Source organism: Strix aluco, chromosome Z (assembly GCF_031877795.1).
Source record: "Strix aluco isolate bStrAlu1 chromosome Z, bStrAlu1.hap1, whole genome shotgun sequence".
NCBI lineage: Eukaryota > Metazoa > Chordata > Aves > Strigiformes > Strigidae > Strix > Strix aluco.
In genome coordinates this window covers 43,240,182-43,255,398 of record NC_133971.1, presented here as the reverse complement: position 1 = coordinate 43,255,398, position 15,217 = coordinate 43,240,182, and the positions used below count along the sequence as shown (strand labels likewise).

At 47.5% G+C, this 15,217-nt stretch overlaps 1 long non-coding RNA gene across 1 annotated transcript in view; it reads right to left on the bottom strand.

The window, feature by feature from the left end:
• LOC141918068 (uncharacterized) overlaps window positions 1–11,285 on the bottom strand; it is a 132,856-nt gene extending 121,571 nt beyond the window's left edge. Inside the window, exon 1 of the long non-coding RNA XR_012621561.1 lies at window positions 11,196–11,285. This is a non-coding gene — a long non-coding RNA (uncharacterized LOC141918068). The remainder of the gene's footprint in view (window positions 1–11,195) is intronic.
• Between the last annotated feature and the right edge of the window lie 3,932 nt (window positions 11,286–15,217).

The following is a 15,217-nucleotide window of genomic DNA, read 5'->3' as shown; positions in this document are numbered from 1 at the left end:
CGTAAGACTGAGATCTCTTCTGACTTTAGGCATGTAAAAGTTGACATGTCTTTTTAACTTCTGTAGGAAGCAACAGGCACTCCTCAGAAGCAATTTATCCCACTTGCTCTCATACTCATCTCAGGACATCCTGTGGCTGGGCAAAAATTCACTTTTCTAAACCTGTTTATGTACACAGCAAATGGGAAATTTAACTGGACACATTTACCTGCCTCATTTCAGAGAGACCAAAAGTAATTTAACAACCCTTCAAAGAAGGATCAATTACATATGTTATTCATATAAGGTACAGCTGTTCTCCACTGCATCCAGCACACCACTTCTGCTGCTGTTTTCAGTCTTTCCTACAAGGTGTTGGGGACAAGAGCTGGACATGTTAACTTCCTCCACAATCACTACTGCTTTTACACTCACCCGAGACCTCTTGCACCAGCACACCTCCCTCTGATTCCAGGGTATGTTAGTGTTACACTCACATCTGTGCCAGCACCATAACTACTCTCCAAAAGCACCACATGCCACTCCCGTGCTGTTTAGCTCCTATGCCAGAGTTTGGAATGCACACCAGCAGCAAAGAAATACAACTAATAGAAACCTATTCAACTTTAAAAGGCTTTTGGGTTAAGAAAACCTTCACCCCACAACAGCGAGTACCCTACTACCAAAGCTCCAATACACCCCGTCCCCTTCAGTCACTTTCCCAGCCTTCTGCTGGTATAGATTGAATTTCTTTCCACCTGAGGATCCCTGTACGGCCCCTCCAACTAATCTGGGCAGACAACTTCATTAGCCTTTACACAGCAGCCTGCTCAGTAACTGTCAGGTTGGGACACTGTTGGACTTTGGAAAAGTCAGCATCTGCTCCAAGGTCCCGAACAACCTGGATCATCTCTCGGAAAGGGAGGAGGGAATTTTCCGCACCATCCTGATGTATCGCCGTTGAATGTTAATTTACTTTGTGACCTGTAAGGCATCTGGAAGCAGAATATGATTACTGAGATGGAAGATCCTAATGCAATATACCCATCACTATTTGCTGCTGTGGTTACAATTATCAAAGGCCATAAGACGCATTCTACCAGATCAGGGGGAAACAAGAAACTAGTGACTGCCATATCAATGTCCTGTCTTCTTCCACTGGTTGAAACTGGTGTTATTAGACCTCACTTGGAAGTCAAGAGGCATTTTATCACTCAGCATTGTTACCAGTGATAGAGCAGAGAGAGAGTACAGCAAAGCTCAATGGAGAGGAGAAAAAAAAAATTCTTAAGAAAAAGAGCAGAGGCACTTTCATTCAATTTAAAACTATGCATAGCCTAGCACATACACACTGGCCATAATTGACCTCGCATATTTTAATGCATAAAACAGCACTGAAGGCTGCCCTGCAATCAGACAACTACAGCTGGTGACTTGAACCATGACGTTAAACACCAGCGAGCCAGGCTGGGTAGATGGTCTCAGAGCTCTCTTCTCCCACCTCTGCCAAACTAGTGCCACAGCAGGCAGACCCCCTTGGCCGGCTGAGGGCCCTGCTGAGTGCCTGCACCCACCACCTCTCTCCAGGGACCAGAAAGAGTCTAGAGATTCAACAGATGCCCCCAACCTCAGGGCAGCACAAGGGAGAAGTCAAATGTGCAAAGTCCTGCTCAATGTGCAGCCCTGACCAGGTCTGCAAGGGCTAGGAAAGAATTTACCGAGGAACTCTGGAATCATCTCATATTTGATAGGGAAGCAACATCAGTGACTCAGAAGTCCTGTTGTCAAGCAACAAGAGGAAGAATGTGGTTGACTGAAGAAAAACCTCTGGTGTTTTGTGTTCCCTAAACCAATTTTTTTTTTCCCCAGGTCACATTCAATCCTTCTAAAAAAAAAAAAAAATAGTATGTTGGTCTCATACAGCAAGGGTCTTCTACAATTTATGTTTATTTCCATGTGCCAAGATAAGACAGAATGAATGACAGGCTCATTCACTGTCAGCTTTTCATGTGTTATTTCACAGTTAACATATACATCAAGCTTCTGTACACCTAGCTGCTTGACATAAATGCCCCAGAGGTTTATTTTTCAGCCTGCCTAATACTCTTTCTGATCTTTTGGATTAGTGATATAGAGCACAGAATTCAGTATTTAAGGTTTTAAGTCCTCATGAAACTGTGTTACTAAGTTGACATCTGCCAAGAAAGGCAGCTCAGGTAACATTTTGAACAATTAATCTTAGAATCATGTATATAATATAATAGCAACAGCAGCAACAACAGGAAAGCATGCAAGATTGGAGGGAAAAAGTGAGCCTTGAATAAAGGATACTGCCAAGATTTAGCAATGACCTTGAAGATTCAATGCAGTAGGAGAAAATAACCAGAGCATGTAATGCCCTGCCACACCCTCTCCTTCTGCCAGACACTAAAGGAAGGAAAAGTAATCTCAGCAGAGCCTGCTAATGGCTCTCCAGCCTTTTACACAGTCAATGCAATACAACAATCTAGAAAATAGGGGGTACCCTGCATAATTATTTATTCATAGGCATTCTGTTTTTTCTGCTCTGCTGCTAACCTTGGTGTCAATCTCAAAATGCTTTCTGGAGTATATATCTATAAGGATGAATACCTGTTTGCAATATCCCCAGTATAAACAACTGAGCTATTCATGACTCAGCTCCAGTCAAAGCTTGACCCAGCTGATCAGGAGCCTTCCGTGCTCACCATGTCTGCAGATCATCCTCTGATGTGGCTGTAACAGAAGACTGCCTCTCCTCCCAGATGGAGCAAGAAATCACCAGGAAAAGAAAAGCCACAGGAGGTGGCAGGAGGAGGAGTGCTCAAACACTTACACAGCAGCCAGAGCGCATCTGCTTGGGCAAGTGCCCTACCTCAGGGCAGGTACAGGCACATCCATGTGCAGAACCCCCTGCTGAGGCAAGCTCTCTCTTGCAAGCCGCTCCTGGCATCAGGATGCTGTGGAGGAATTTGAGTCATTCACACCTCCCAGAGCCTCTGCCTTAAGCAGCTGCCCCAAACTGAAGCAGACCCACACTACGGGGGTGTCACCCATACTCTGTTTTCCGGACTTATTTATAACTGTGCAGTCTACAGCTTTCAGTTTCCGTTAAAAAAGGAAAAGGAGACTCTGATTCTCAAGTCTCTTGATAGGAAACGGTTTCCAGGTTTAAAAAGGGCTCGAGTGTTTATAGTAGGATTTGCCGTCAAAAATCTTAACTCTGCATTGCTGACACACTCTGGTGAGCTGCCACAGCAGTGAGAAATGGGGCGCCTTGTAACACAGCTGGCTAACGCCCTGCTGCTCTCCATCTGTGAAGCCCATTGTCACAGTGCAGAATAACCACAGGCTCACCTGGCTCTTTCTGAAAGGACTTCCAAAGCCACCTTGGTCCAGAAACCAGGAACTTTTCTCCGTCACATCCCCCTCCCTGTGACCTGAGAGCTATTTGTGGGCACGCTCACTGGTGTGGGCACCACATACATGGAGACCAAGTTTGACTCTGGTCCTGAGCTGAGCAAAGGGACCACTACATGGAGATAAAGGAAAGAAAAGGCCACAGCTTGGGTGCAAGGTCAAGGAAAGAGGGGAGAGGTGCTCCTTCAGGAACCCCAAAGGATAAGGGAAGTCTTGTTTTGTTGAAATTATGTTTTGTTTCTACTGGCAGAAGCTGTTATTTATCTACAAGGTTCTAGGGAAGTGATATTAAGAAATCCCCATCAAGAGGTTTCCACCATGCAAAGAAAACGAGGGATTTTATAACAAAAATAAAAATCATACACTTTGTTTCTTTCTTCTAGGACACCTCTATAACAGAGGCTGGCAGCACCCTGTGTGCTGTGCTCACCCAGCAGTGCTAACCTGTCCTTTCCTGGAAAACTCTGTTCATATCCTGGCTGCGAACAGTCCTGGGGGCAACAAGAGCAATGCAATTCACCATCATTTGCTGCTCAGTGAAACAAAAGAAGCTGCTGAAGTAAAAAAAACAAAATTACATGCATGTTTCTTCCACAATGCTACTGATTGTTTCCGCATGTCAAGTCTAAGCAGCTCTGATTTTGTTGTTAGGAGATGTATTTGGACAGCTGAAAAAGTTACTCCAACCTTTTAGATGCTGCCCCCACAGATAGAGTGCAAGAACATTTTATCCATGTAAATATTATTTGCATACGCAAAGGATGTTCATGTTGCTTCAGACAATATTTGTCCTTCTCCAGATCATCCCATGATGGGGGTTTCTGTTGGTTTGCAATACAGCACTTACTACACTTGGAGAGCAGATGTGTCAGGCTAAACACTTTAGACCCTTGCCCAAACCAGAACCTAGCAAGGTGGGGAGGTTGGTGGACATTGCAGGAGTACAACATAATCCTCTGGTAGTCCTGCCAGAATCATTGATTACTAATACTTTCAAGAAAACCACAAACAACTGTGTATTTCAAGCCCTTAGAGATGGTAACTCACTGCTTCTGTTATTTCTGTGGTAACAAGATTTGTGGTAACCATTTTTCATGAACAACTTTTCAGTCAGCAATAAGCTGCAGGCAAAAAAGCATATGTGAGCATTTAGAGGAATCACTTGGGGTTTTTTTTGTTTTAAAGTGCCAAGCTTAACATCCAGCAGGACGTTTCCTGCTCCGCTCTAACAAGAAATGGGGAAGCTGAGTCCAGACTGCTGTATCACAACAGCTGACTCAGCTCTACTGCACACAGAGCCTGACTCTGTCACTCACATTGATCAGAGTTGCAAAAGTGCAGGAGCCAGAAACTCAAGTAAATAAAATCACCATTCCACCCCAGGACCCACATTTAAATATACAGATGCCCAGAAAGCTCCTACACTATATACAGTGAAGACTGTGGTCCACATACTGAAACGGTTTAGATGGAGTGCTGATGGCACCCTTCTATTGTAACATCTTTCCAAATTGATGTCATAATACAGCTGCGGAGATACAGTTATAATCTACACCAAGATATAAGCTATTGCTTCTCTTTCCCTCTTTATTTTTGTTTGAAACAAACGGAAACTGGTTTTAACGTGGACTTAGCCTTTCAGAACACAAACACTTGCCAACTCCTGTGGATGGTGTTTTCCACTTCCTTTGGACCTCAGCTGTCTAGAATTGGAAGTTATGCTTTCCTTGTTAAAAGAACACTTTGTAAATAATTGATAAAATTGCTAATGTCTAAATTGTTTTCCCTTGGCTCCTTACAGCCAAGACAATCATACACAATTAATACATCTGTAGGCTTAATGACAAGTCTTCAGTCAGAACACAGCAAATTCCCTCCCCTCCCCAAATCCATATGTGTGCTGACAAACATGAAAGAAAACATTTTTAGAAAACCCTACACAGCCCAAGCGATGCGCACTAGGTTAGTATGCCACTAAATTCACTTGTTTGGTACACAAACGCTACCGAGCTTGCTGGGGAGACTCAGTGTTCTCAGAGCAGACTATCTTGCTTTACCTTCACTGGAAGCTTAATAAGTGCCTATTTTTTAGGGTCTGAAGTGAAAGTTGGCCCTCAGTCTGTGACCTTGGCAATAGATGCTCATCTAACACTCTGGAGACATCAGGCTCAAAACACTGACCCCACTGAACTGACGAGGGAAATTCCTGCCGGTTTCAGCGCAGCCTGAACCTCGCCCCAAGACAAGTCCTGCAGCTCAGGGCTGGCACATGGGCTCTGCCAGAGGAGCAGCACTGAGCCTCCAGCTCTTCCCTTTTGCTGGAGATCAACACCAGGACCAAAGGGGCAACAAGAGCAACTGTGCAGCGTTTCTTCAGCTCCCCCCAGTTCACAGCGCTGACATGCTGGAGCGTACCAGCCAGCTTCACGCTGCGGGAGCTGAGGAGCCAGCAGCTGCTGGCTGCTGTTGCTGTGATGACAACCTCCAGAGATGGGAGATGAGCTACAGGCAGTAACACCTTCCACCACGGCTGCTGAATCCAACAGACTCCTCAGAGCAACAGAGCAGGTCCCCGCCAGGTGGAAGAGAAGGCGGCAGCCACTGAGACACGAAAACACAAAGACAAAAGCTCGAAGGCTGTATATGCTTGGATCTGCCAAAACCAAAAGGGCCAGGACCAGAGAGAAGAAAGAAGCTGTAAGATCAATTTATTTTTCTTCAGGAACCTCCAGTCTGCACAAAACACCACCTTCCTGGCTGTGCTCAGCCCTACCAAAATAAAAGCAAGCTTACGCACTTCAGTGAAGCTCCAGTGCCCTTCTGTGCCTTCTGGAAAAAAAAAAAAAATTGCTAAATCATGGTTGACACACTTTACTTTTGTTTGAAAGTCTACAAACAACTGGACACAGACATCATAAAACTACCACAGAATCTGACACAACTGGCAGATGTCACACAAAGCAGTCTCAGAAGACGAAGGGGCAGGGATCATCAGGGAAATTGGTTTTGCATGGAAATGAGTTACCTCCTGATACACACAAACTTTTTCTAGAGAGACTGGAGCTAAGACCATGGGTGCTAGTTGATCTCTAACTATTTCTTCTGGGAATACTGAGAAGGTGGAAAAATTGTTTTCTTCTTGGAAAGCCGGTTATAACCATCAAAAATTTTCCATGCAACTATAACTTTTTTTCCCAGTTCCTTCAAGGCATTTTGTTCTGAAGTTTTTGACAACAACTTTAAAACCATACTTCAAATAGAGTCAATAAAACGAGATTAAATCAGAAGATTTTAGTCTGTTGTGGTGACAGACTCCATACCTGTACATCAGGATCGAAGAACTCCCACTAGCACTAATATAGAAAACCAAAGCAGTGCCACACATCCGATTTACCTCTCATCTTGCACTAGCATTGCTTACATTTTCAGAAGTCTGTCTTCAACTCCATTTCCCTACACCAAAGCAGGATGCTAACTTATAGACAGTTTTACTCTGAACACAAATAAGGAAGCAGTTAAGAAGGGTGAGTGCAGAAGCCCACAGTACGTGTATGAGGAACAAGAGACTGCTGGGCTCTGCAGATGATAGTTTTGTACCATCCAGAATTTGCACATGAAAGAAAACCTGTCAGTCCGGGAAAAAACTGTCTTCAGCTGGGGACACAGAATCAAAGGAGTTTTAAGGCTCCAAGCAAGTAAATTTCCCCCCTGCTCACAGAGGCAACGGGAGGCACATTCTCATCCACGTTCTGGGATAATCGTACAAAATTCTGCTATTACAAGGAACTCCTCTGTCACAGAGCCACAGCCTGTCAAACAGCACAACAGCGGTCAGCCTTCAAGGCTACATCTACAGGGCTGAACAGAACAGGGCCACAGATGGGTTTGTGGCCCTGAGGCTGCCCTGCCTGAACTCCCATGGGGCCCAGTAGCCCCCAGGCACACCCATGAAGGGATCCAAGCCTTGGCCAGTGCATGACCACCGGTGAGAACAGCCCCTTGAGTGCCACCACCCAGCCCCATCCAGACACTCGCGCAGGCCAGCAGCACACCAGGGACCAGCTCAGAAGAACGGCTGAGCAGCGTCCAAGCTCATTCCTTTAGCAGCACAGGTACAGTCTGAGTGGACCTGGGGACTCTGCATGAGAAAGTGTAAAACCCTGAATGATGAATTAGATACCACACACTGATGCTACTCTGGCTGTAGAGGTCACATGGCAAAAAAACCACCCTTCAGATGGGACAAATCCCTCGGCCCATGCAAAACATGCATCTGCGAGAGCTTTGCTTCTCCTCAATGTATTTTCAACAGCCCAAAAGGGATATCAGAAACCAAAATCTGGAGGATTATATGCAGGGCACAGGAGAACAACATATGCTGAAGCATGCAGTTGTATGTAGGAATCAGGAAAAGCCTAGGAGGGAAGCAAACTGAAGGAGGATTCAGCTTTATGTTGCATTAGCAACAATATAAGTTGTCTGTTGCAGCTCTATGCATTCATGCTTACAGTTAATAATAACTAGCAAGTTCCCTTCAAGACCCACTGCAATAAGATGAGCGCTTAATAATACCCCGGAACAATAATCTTTAATCATGCCTCGTGTTGTAAAAATCCTAGTGTCAGACTTTCATATAATTACACCCTTGATAAGCAAATGTGAGTCACAAGTGCTAACAGCAACTACACAAAAGCAGGTTCCTCTCTGGGGTAGCAAGGGTGAGCAGAGCAGAAAGACCTCAGTAATTTAGAGGCAGAAACACAAATCATGAGAAGATGCAGACAGGGAAGTATGCCTTCCTTGTACAGTTCTACAAATTCCACCTGAACACTTTAAGGAAACCTGTGAATCCAATGCAGAAAGAAAACCTTCACCCCCGACCTGTCACCCCCTAACACTCACTCCCAACAGGCAAGTCTCATGCAGGTACAGGCGACGGCGCTGGTGCACAGTCTGAGGGCAGCCAGTCTCGTCGCCTTCCCCCTCCCCAGCAGCCAAAAGAGAGATTCCCCTGAGCTCCTGGAAAGGGGCACAACAGAAGAACCACTGCAGTAAGTCAGCCCCAAGGTCCCTTCAGCTCAGCACACCGCCTGCAGCAGTGGAAAAGCCTCCCAAAACGGGTAACACCAGCAGAGGGGCACAGCTGCCATTTTCTCAGAAGAGCTTCCCAACATCCAACGTGCTCTTCTTGCCTGCCAGAAACTAACCTGAAAACAGATCACAGAACTGAAAGAAAATAGAATGGGCCTTATTTACTCAGGAAGGAGACTTTTGCTTACAAAAGTGCAGAGGTGCAAACATTCCTTTTATATTTCCACTAAACACACACAGGCTATGGACCTGCCGGCGCTCCAAAACCTCAGACAGAATAAAACTAAAATTTCCTGTCACAGGAACTCAGTGTACATTAGTTTGGAGCTGCTGGAACCTGGATAGCTTTACACCATGCATCCAACCAGCCAGGTCTTTTTGTGATCCTCAGGCCTTGAGAAGAAGCATTTTGAATATCAACAACCTGTGAATGGAACTGCTGCCCAGATAAGGAGGGAAGTGCTATTTGCATATTTACTAGAGTGAAATACTCTTGTGTTTGTTGTTTTGGATTGCCAACTGGAAAAAAAATATATACAACTGTCACAGTTACATTGGCAGGGATTTTGTTATTCCTTTCCTGTCGTTTTTCAAATTCCAGAAATAAATTCAAACATTTAATTAGACTTTGAAGCCTCCAATCTTTGCCGATGGAGAGCTGGGTGAGCCTTGTGGTGTTTGTGGCTTTTTAGAATGCACCAAGCAGTTAAATAGAGATCCCAGGAAAAAGGTAAATAAATCACAAAATACATAATTAAAGCACCTGCCACCTTTACAGCTCGACCTTAATTCCACACCATCATACACGGACAATAGTCACGGGGAGTGTTCTGGGTGCCTTCTGCAAGCTTGAACTCACCACCAAGAAAAAACGTTGTCTTTTATTTTACAAATAAGGCATTGGAATTACTGCTCACGAGCAATCCACAGACATCCCCCACTGTCTACTTCTGCTATTCCTTCTATTAGCAAGAACCTCAAGAGCATTTCCAGTGCAGGCCAGGGGCACCAAGTCATCTATACCCAGATCTGCCGTAATCTCCCAGATCCCATAAAGGGCCACATCCCCTGGTAGATGGAGCACCTGAATAAAACAAGGGAGAACTGATTTATGTGCCCCTCTGCCACAAACCTTGGCCAAGCTGCTTCAGTCCTGAGCCCAGCACACACGTATCTGCTGCTGCCCAGCTGCAGATGGCAGCTCCTTCAGGCCCAGCACCTCACACCCTTTCAGCTGGGTGCTCTGCTTTGATCTCCTCCTCCATCAAACAGGCATCATGACTCTTGCTTTTCTTGGAAAGTCTTCCAAGAGCTAGTTAGTGTTAAAATTAGGATCTGTGCTTTTATATGGACTACAGAAAAAGGCATTTCCTTCCTTAAAACGCTACTCTGGGACCAAAGCGAGGCCCAGCTGCAGCACAGGACTGCCTGACAGGCTGCTCAGCCTGCTGGGCCAGGTCGCACAGTGTGGCCTATGGCAACGCCAGCGCTCCTTGCCCCCACCCCAGCCTGCCCTCTCGGCAAGCAGTTTCCAAAAACTGTATCCCGAGAATTGGAGACAAGGAGAAAGGTGCCCTGAAACACGGAAGGAGCATCCTGAACGGCTGCTGGGCCTTGGGAACACTCTCCTCTGGACTATCTGGCCATCCCCAGGGAGGACACGTCTATGCCGTGTGGCCCGAGCCAGGCAGCCCCTGTGGTGTGAGACCGCGCACTGTGCTGGCTCTGCCAGCCTGCACCCCAACGGGTGCACCTCTATTTGGGCAACACACCTCCCAGGGTAATCAGTCCAGCCTAAGATAATTAGCCAGGCACACTTGGTCCTGGAGTTCCTACTGCACACAGAGCCAGCTTAAGCCTCTCAAGGCTCGGACGGCAGACTTCCCTTCAGCAGTATTCATCCCCAGGCTCCAACCTATCCGAGGAAGGTGATGACATCTAGAGTCACAGGATTTCTATTGGAAAGTGGCACTATTGTCTCCAGACAAAAAATCCGGAATGAATCACATCAGGAGGAGGATGGACAAGATGACCTTCTGGGGTCCTCTTCAGGCATATTTTTGTAAGTCTACATTCCGTGACAGAAAACGCACCTGGATCAGAGCTGCCTGGGCTTACACATTCACGTGAGGAGATTTTGGCATAAGCCTCTGGCAGGAGAAGCAGCCCAGGCAGTTTTTCTATTGGGCTCTGTCTGCCATTAGTGATGGGATTCAATCACAAAATGGCTTCTTCCCCACACACAAATATCTAACCTCATGCAAGAGCAGGCATGGGAAGCTGCTCTCAGTATCCCGGCCAAGTCCATCTGACAGCAGAGCAGTTTACTTTCCCAGCCATCCAAGTCTAACTGCGGAATCCATTTAAAGCAGTTTGTAGTTAAATGTACTTGCTGAAAATACCTCACAGGCTCAGTAATTTAAAATGAGAGAGTCAAAATGTAATTAAAATGGCCAAATGAGGCTGGGTCACTCCTCCACCAGAAGAGTGCTGAGGAATGTTGCCTTTCCAGCCCCAAATCGCTGCTTCTCCTCCCGCCCCCCCCCCCCCTTTCTGCTTTTCCCGGGAATTCAGCACCAAGATACACCAGCTGGTGTCCGAGGGGCTGGGGGGGGGAGCACTTTTCTTTTTATTTTTCTCCTTTCAATTACAGAAATCCTGCCGTTTCGGGGTCCCGCTGTACTCACCCAGAGCGGCTGCTCCCTCGCAGGGGCCGGGCGAGGCTCCCTCCTCCCGGGGGTCCCCACGGGGGGGGCCGGAGGCGGCGGGGGCTGGGGGGGCAGGCCGGAGCGGCGCTTCTCTCCCTCGGAGGGCACCGGGCGCGGGGGGGGGGCCGTTTTCCTGCTCCCCCCTCCCGGGGCCGGGGCTGTGGGGTCCGCAGGGGGGGGGTGTCTCGGCCCGGGGCCGGGACGCAGCTTCTGCCCGGCAAAAGCGGCCGGTTCGCCGCCGCCGGCACCGAGAGCCGCTCCGCTCCGCTCCGCCCCGCCCCGCCCCGTCGGGGCCCGGGGCTCAGCGTCCCGTCCCCCCCCGCCCGCCCCGGGGCACCCCCCGCCCATCCCGCCGCCCTCCCGGCCCCGCCGCACCCGCAGCCCCGCCGCCGCTGCCTGCCGAGTCCCCCCCCCCGCCGCCAGCGCCGGCCCCGGCGGGCACCGCCGCGGCTGCTGCCGCCGCCTCCGCCGCTTCGGATCGGCAGCCGGACGGGGCCGCCCGGGCGCGCGCCCCCCCCCCCCCCCCCGCGGGCTCTCCGGGCCGTACCTGGGAGGCGGCAGCGCCGCCGCAGCGCGCACCTGCCCATCCCGCCCGTCCGCGGCCGCGGAGCGCAGCATCCACAGCGGGGAGCCCCGCGCTGAGGGACCGCCGGCGCCCAGCGGCAGCGCGGGCAGCCCCGCCCAGGAACACACGTGCGAGCGGCGGGCAGGGCTCGGCTGGGCTGGGCTGGGCTCGGCTCGGCTCAACGGGGCTCGGCTCGGCACGCGTGTCCCTCCGGGTGGCAGCCAGGGCGGGGGCTGCCGGCGGGGACCCCAGGCGGGGTCTCTCCCTGCCCTGCTCCCGGGGCACCCAAACATTTGCAAAGGCAGAGAAAGGCGGGTTCATGCTCACGCTCCTGGGGTTTCAGGTCGTTTTCACTGCAAAAGGGGGTTCGTGGGGGCAGCTTTTGGGGAGCAGCTTTTTAAGCTGCCCAACTCTTCCCCAGGTGGGCACAACGTGAGGTGGGAGAGACGGTTTGTCAGGGTTGGGGCTGGTGCCCAAAAAGCGGGTTCATCACGCGCTGTGCAACAGGTCAGTAAACCCACACTCGGGAAAGACAGTTATTTTAGGGTTGCTCAAGCCCTGGGGCTCAGTGGTTTCCCACAAATCAAGCACACCAATGGGACATTTCCCGATATATTTATACACAGAACTGGCAGAGTTAGTAATTTTCCAAGTCCATCCTCTCTATGAGGATTGGTTAGTAATTTACATACAATTATAACAGTGCTGACACAAGACTTCTACTACTATACATGCTCAGGGGAAGGGTCTTCACCTGGCCAAGGGTCTGCTTGACCTACAGGCCGGATTTTTAGTATTATTATGAGGGTAGTTCACTGAAGGATACACGGACCTTGAGTTTGCTTGGCCAGTTGACAATGTACCCTCTTCGAGATCTAATAGCTCCGGGATGTCCTGGGTCAAAGACAGCTGTTGACTTGTTCTGCTGATGAGGGAGGCCTTTGGCTCGAACAGAAAGAACGCTTTCTTGACCTAAGCTACATTCTAAACGTTTAACCTTCAACATCACTGCTTTAAAAACAGGAAAAATAGATCACATCTCAATTATAAAATAGTTTACTGAGAACAGGACAGAATCTGGGCAGTGATACTGCTCTGTTGATGCTCAAGTATCTGCCGTACATCTCTGCGTGCACAGGGGACTGTCGCCAGGTTCTATAAGACTTCTTCATACAAAAAGTTGGTTCAATGATTAAAAGGGAAATTCCCATAATACATTTCTTTTGTCATTCTAAGACATTTGAACATTTCAAAGAGGAGATGTCTCCTTCCTCTAAAAGGGAAAAGATCCATAATGCTACTAGTTGACTCCAATGGATAAAATAACTTGCTAGCCTACAGTTTCAATTCATTGCAACTCCGTCACTTTCTCCATCTTAAAAGGCAAAGCCTCTAACAGGCAAGGACTGGGATTGCCATCTCAATCCCCAGGGGAAGGACACTGGCAATTTACACTTCAGTATTAACTCAGAACAGATAAGGAAGGCTTAATGCCTGCAGGCCACTGACCCTCCTGCCATTTTCTGGGAAACCAAAAGGTAAAGGGGAGAGTTGCAAGAAAGCCCAGAACAGACAGACAGACAGGCAAAGACCAAGGCTCTGAACAGCTCCTGACAGAGCCTCTTGGAACTTTCTCATCTATAAGTTCAGACTCACAGGCAGGATAAACAGACTGTTGAAAATTTGAAAATTTGCTGGACCACCAGGCTCAAAAACCAACCGACAGCAGGACACCCGGCTAGCAGCTGGAACAAGCTGAGCACCCCGAGGACAGGTACTGGGGCCCACATGGCTCAGTATTTTCACTAGTTGCTGGCGTGTTGACACACAGCACATCCGGAGCAAACTGACAGGTGACACTCCACTACTTAAACTGGCTCATACAAGAAACTGAAGGACCTTAACACAGACCTCTGTGACCTGGAGGGTGAGGCAGAATCCAGTTCATGAAGCCCAACAAGGAGATGTGCCACATTCTGCAGCAAGGATAAAACAAACCCATGCACTGGTACTGGGAATAACAGCTGTACTGGGATGCATCTAATAGTTATAGGGGACAGCACACTGAGTAAGAGACAGTGCAAGCTGTAAGCAGTTTAGGGTAGAGCCAATACTGCTAAAAAGTGAGTATCAGTTGTCTACAGTTTTTAAAATGTATTTTTCCAAGTATTTCTACAGTTGTTAGAAGATTAAGTCTCTTATGCAGTGGTCATTAATATGCGAGCCAGTGCAGTAACACTCTCAGAACTTGCAAATAAGGAGGAAATAAGTAATTAGCAAGCTGAAAAAAGAAGTGTTGGGGGGTGGGGGTGATGCTATGTCTTTTAAAAACTGAAAACGCAAGTTACGACTTAATCACCATGACAGAATATCTTAAGTGAGAAGTGTGGGGACTTGAACTGAACTTGAGCTCTACAAAGGAAACTGAAATTGCATTTTCTTACAGCAGGCTGAGTTATCTTAATGCTAGCTAACTGTCACGTCCCGCTCAGACAAGGGAGACGAGTGAGTCAGATTTGTAAATCCGCAACGGACTGGACAACAGTGAGACAAGTCTCAAAGTCCAGACATTTATTAACTTCCCACGATGTACTACTAATTGGATACACAATAATTGGCTAAGTATATAACGAGTTGTGGCAAGCAGCACAGTATGCCTTGCATTGCTTAATGGTAGTGAAGGAAAAGGGGAAAAAGGAAAGGAGGGACATAGAATCAGCAAGGGTTCAAGGAAGCATCTGTCTTCTTTGCTTCACTTTACCCTCTGGAACTGAAGATCTGTAAAAAGATGAATGGCATAGAAAATAGTAATTGCTTTTTATATGCCTTTAAGACAACACAGGCATTAGCAGACAATTAAATTATCCAGCAGATGTCTTAAAGCAAACAAAAGAAACTACTGTGGAACTCAATGCCAAGGACATCAAATGTTCAAAAAGGAACTACAAAATAATAGCTAAATGTAAACCAAGGTCTAATAAAAATGTACAAGTGCAATCACTCTCAGGAAATCTTTACGATGCTGCCTGCTGGAGTGGGACAGCAACTGAAGTGAACACTTGTCCTTTACTTACAATGTTTGTCTTAAGACAAATTACCAGTCACACTCAGAAACAGAGTCTTAGGCTACATGAAGTTTTTGGTGTCATCCTATACGTGTTTTTCCATACATTATACTATCAGTTTCTGTGAACTAACTGTGCAGAAGACTTGAAGAATTTTGCATTATTGTTGTTTTGTCAGAATAATTCCTTTTTAGTCATTAACCAGAGGTGGTATATATCTGATGGTGACTTCAGACAGTACATAAGAATCATGTCTCACACTAACCTAACAGAGAAGGTATTTTTGATAGGAGTACAGACACTTTAAATGACTTAGGAAGCAGAAGAACAGTTGCGTTGCTCTCTTCCCACACCATCACAATCTGATCCAT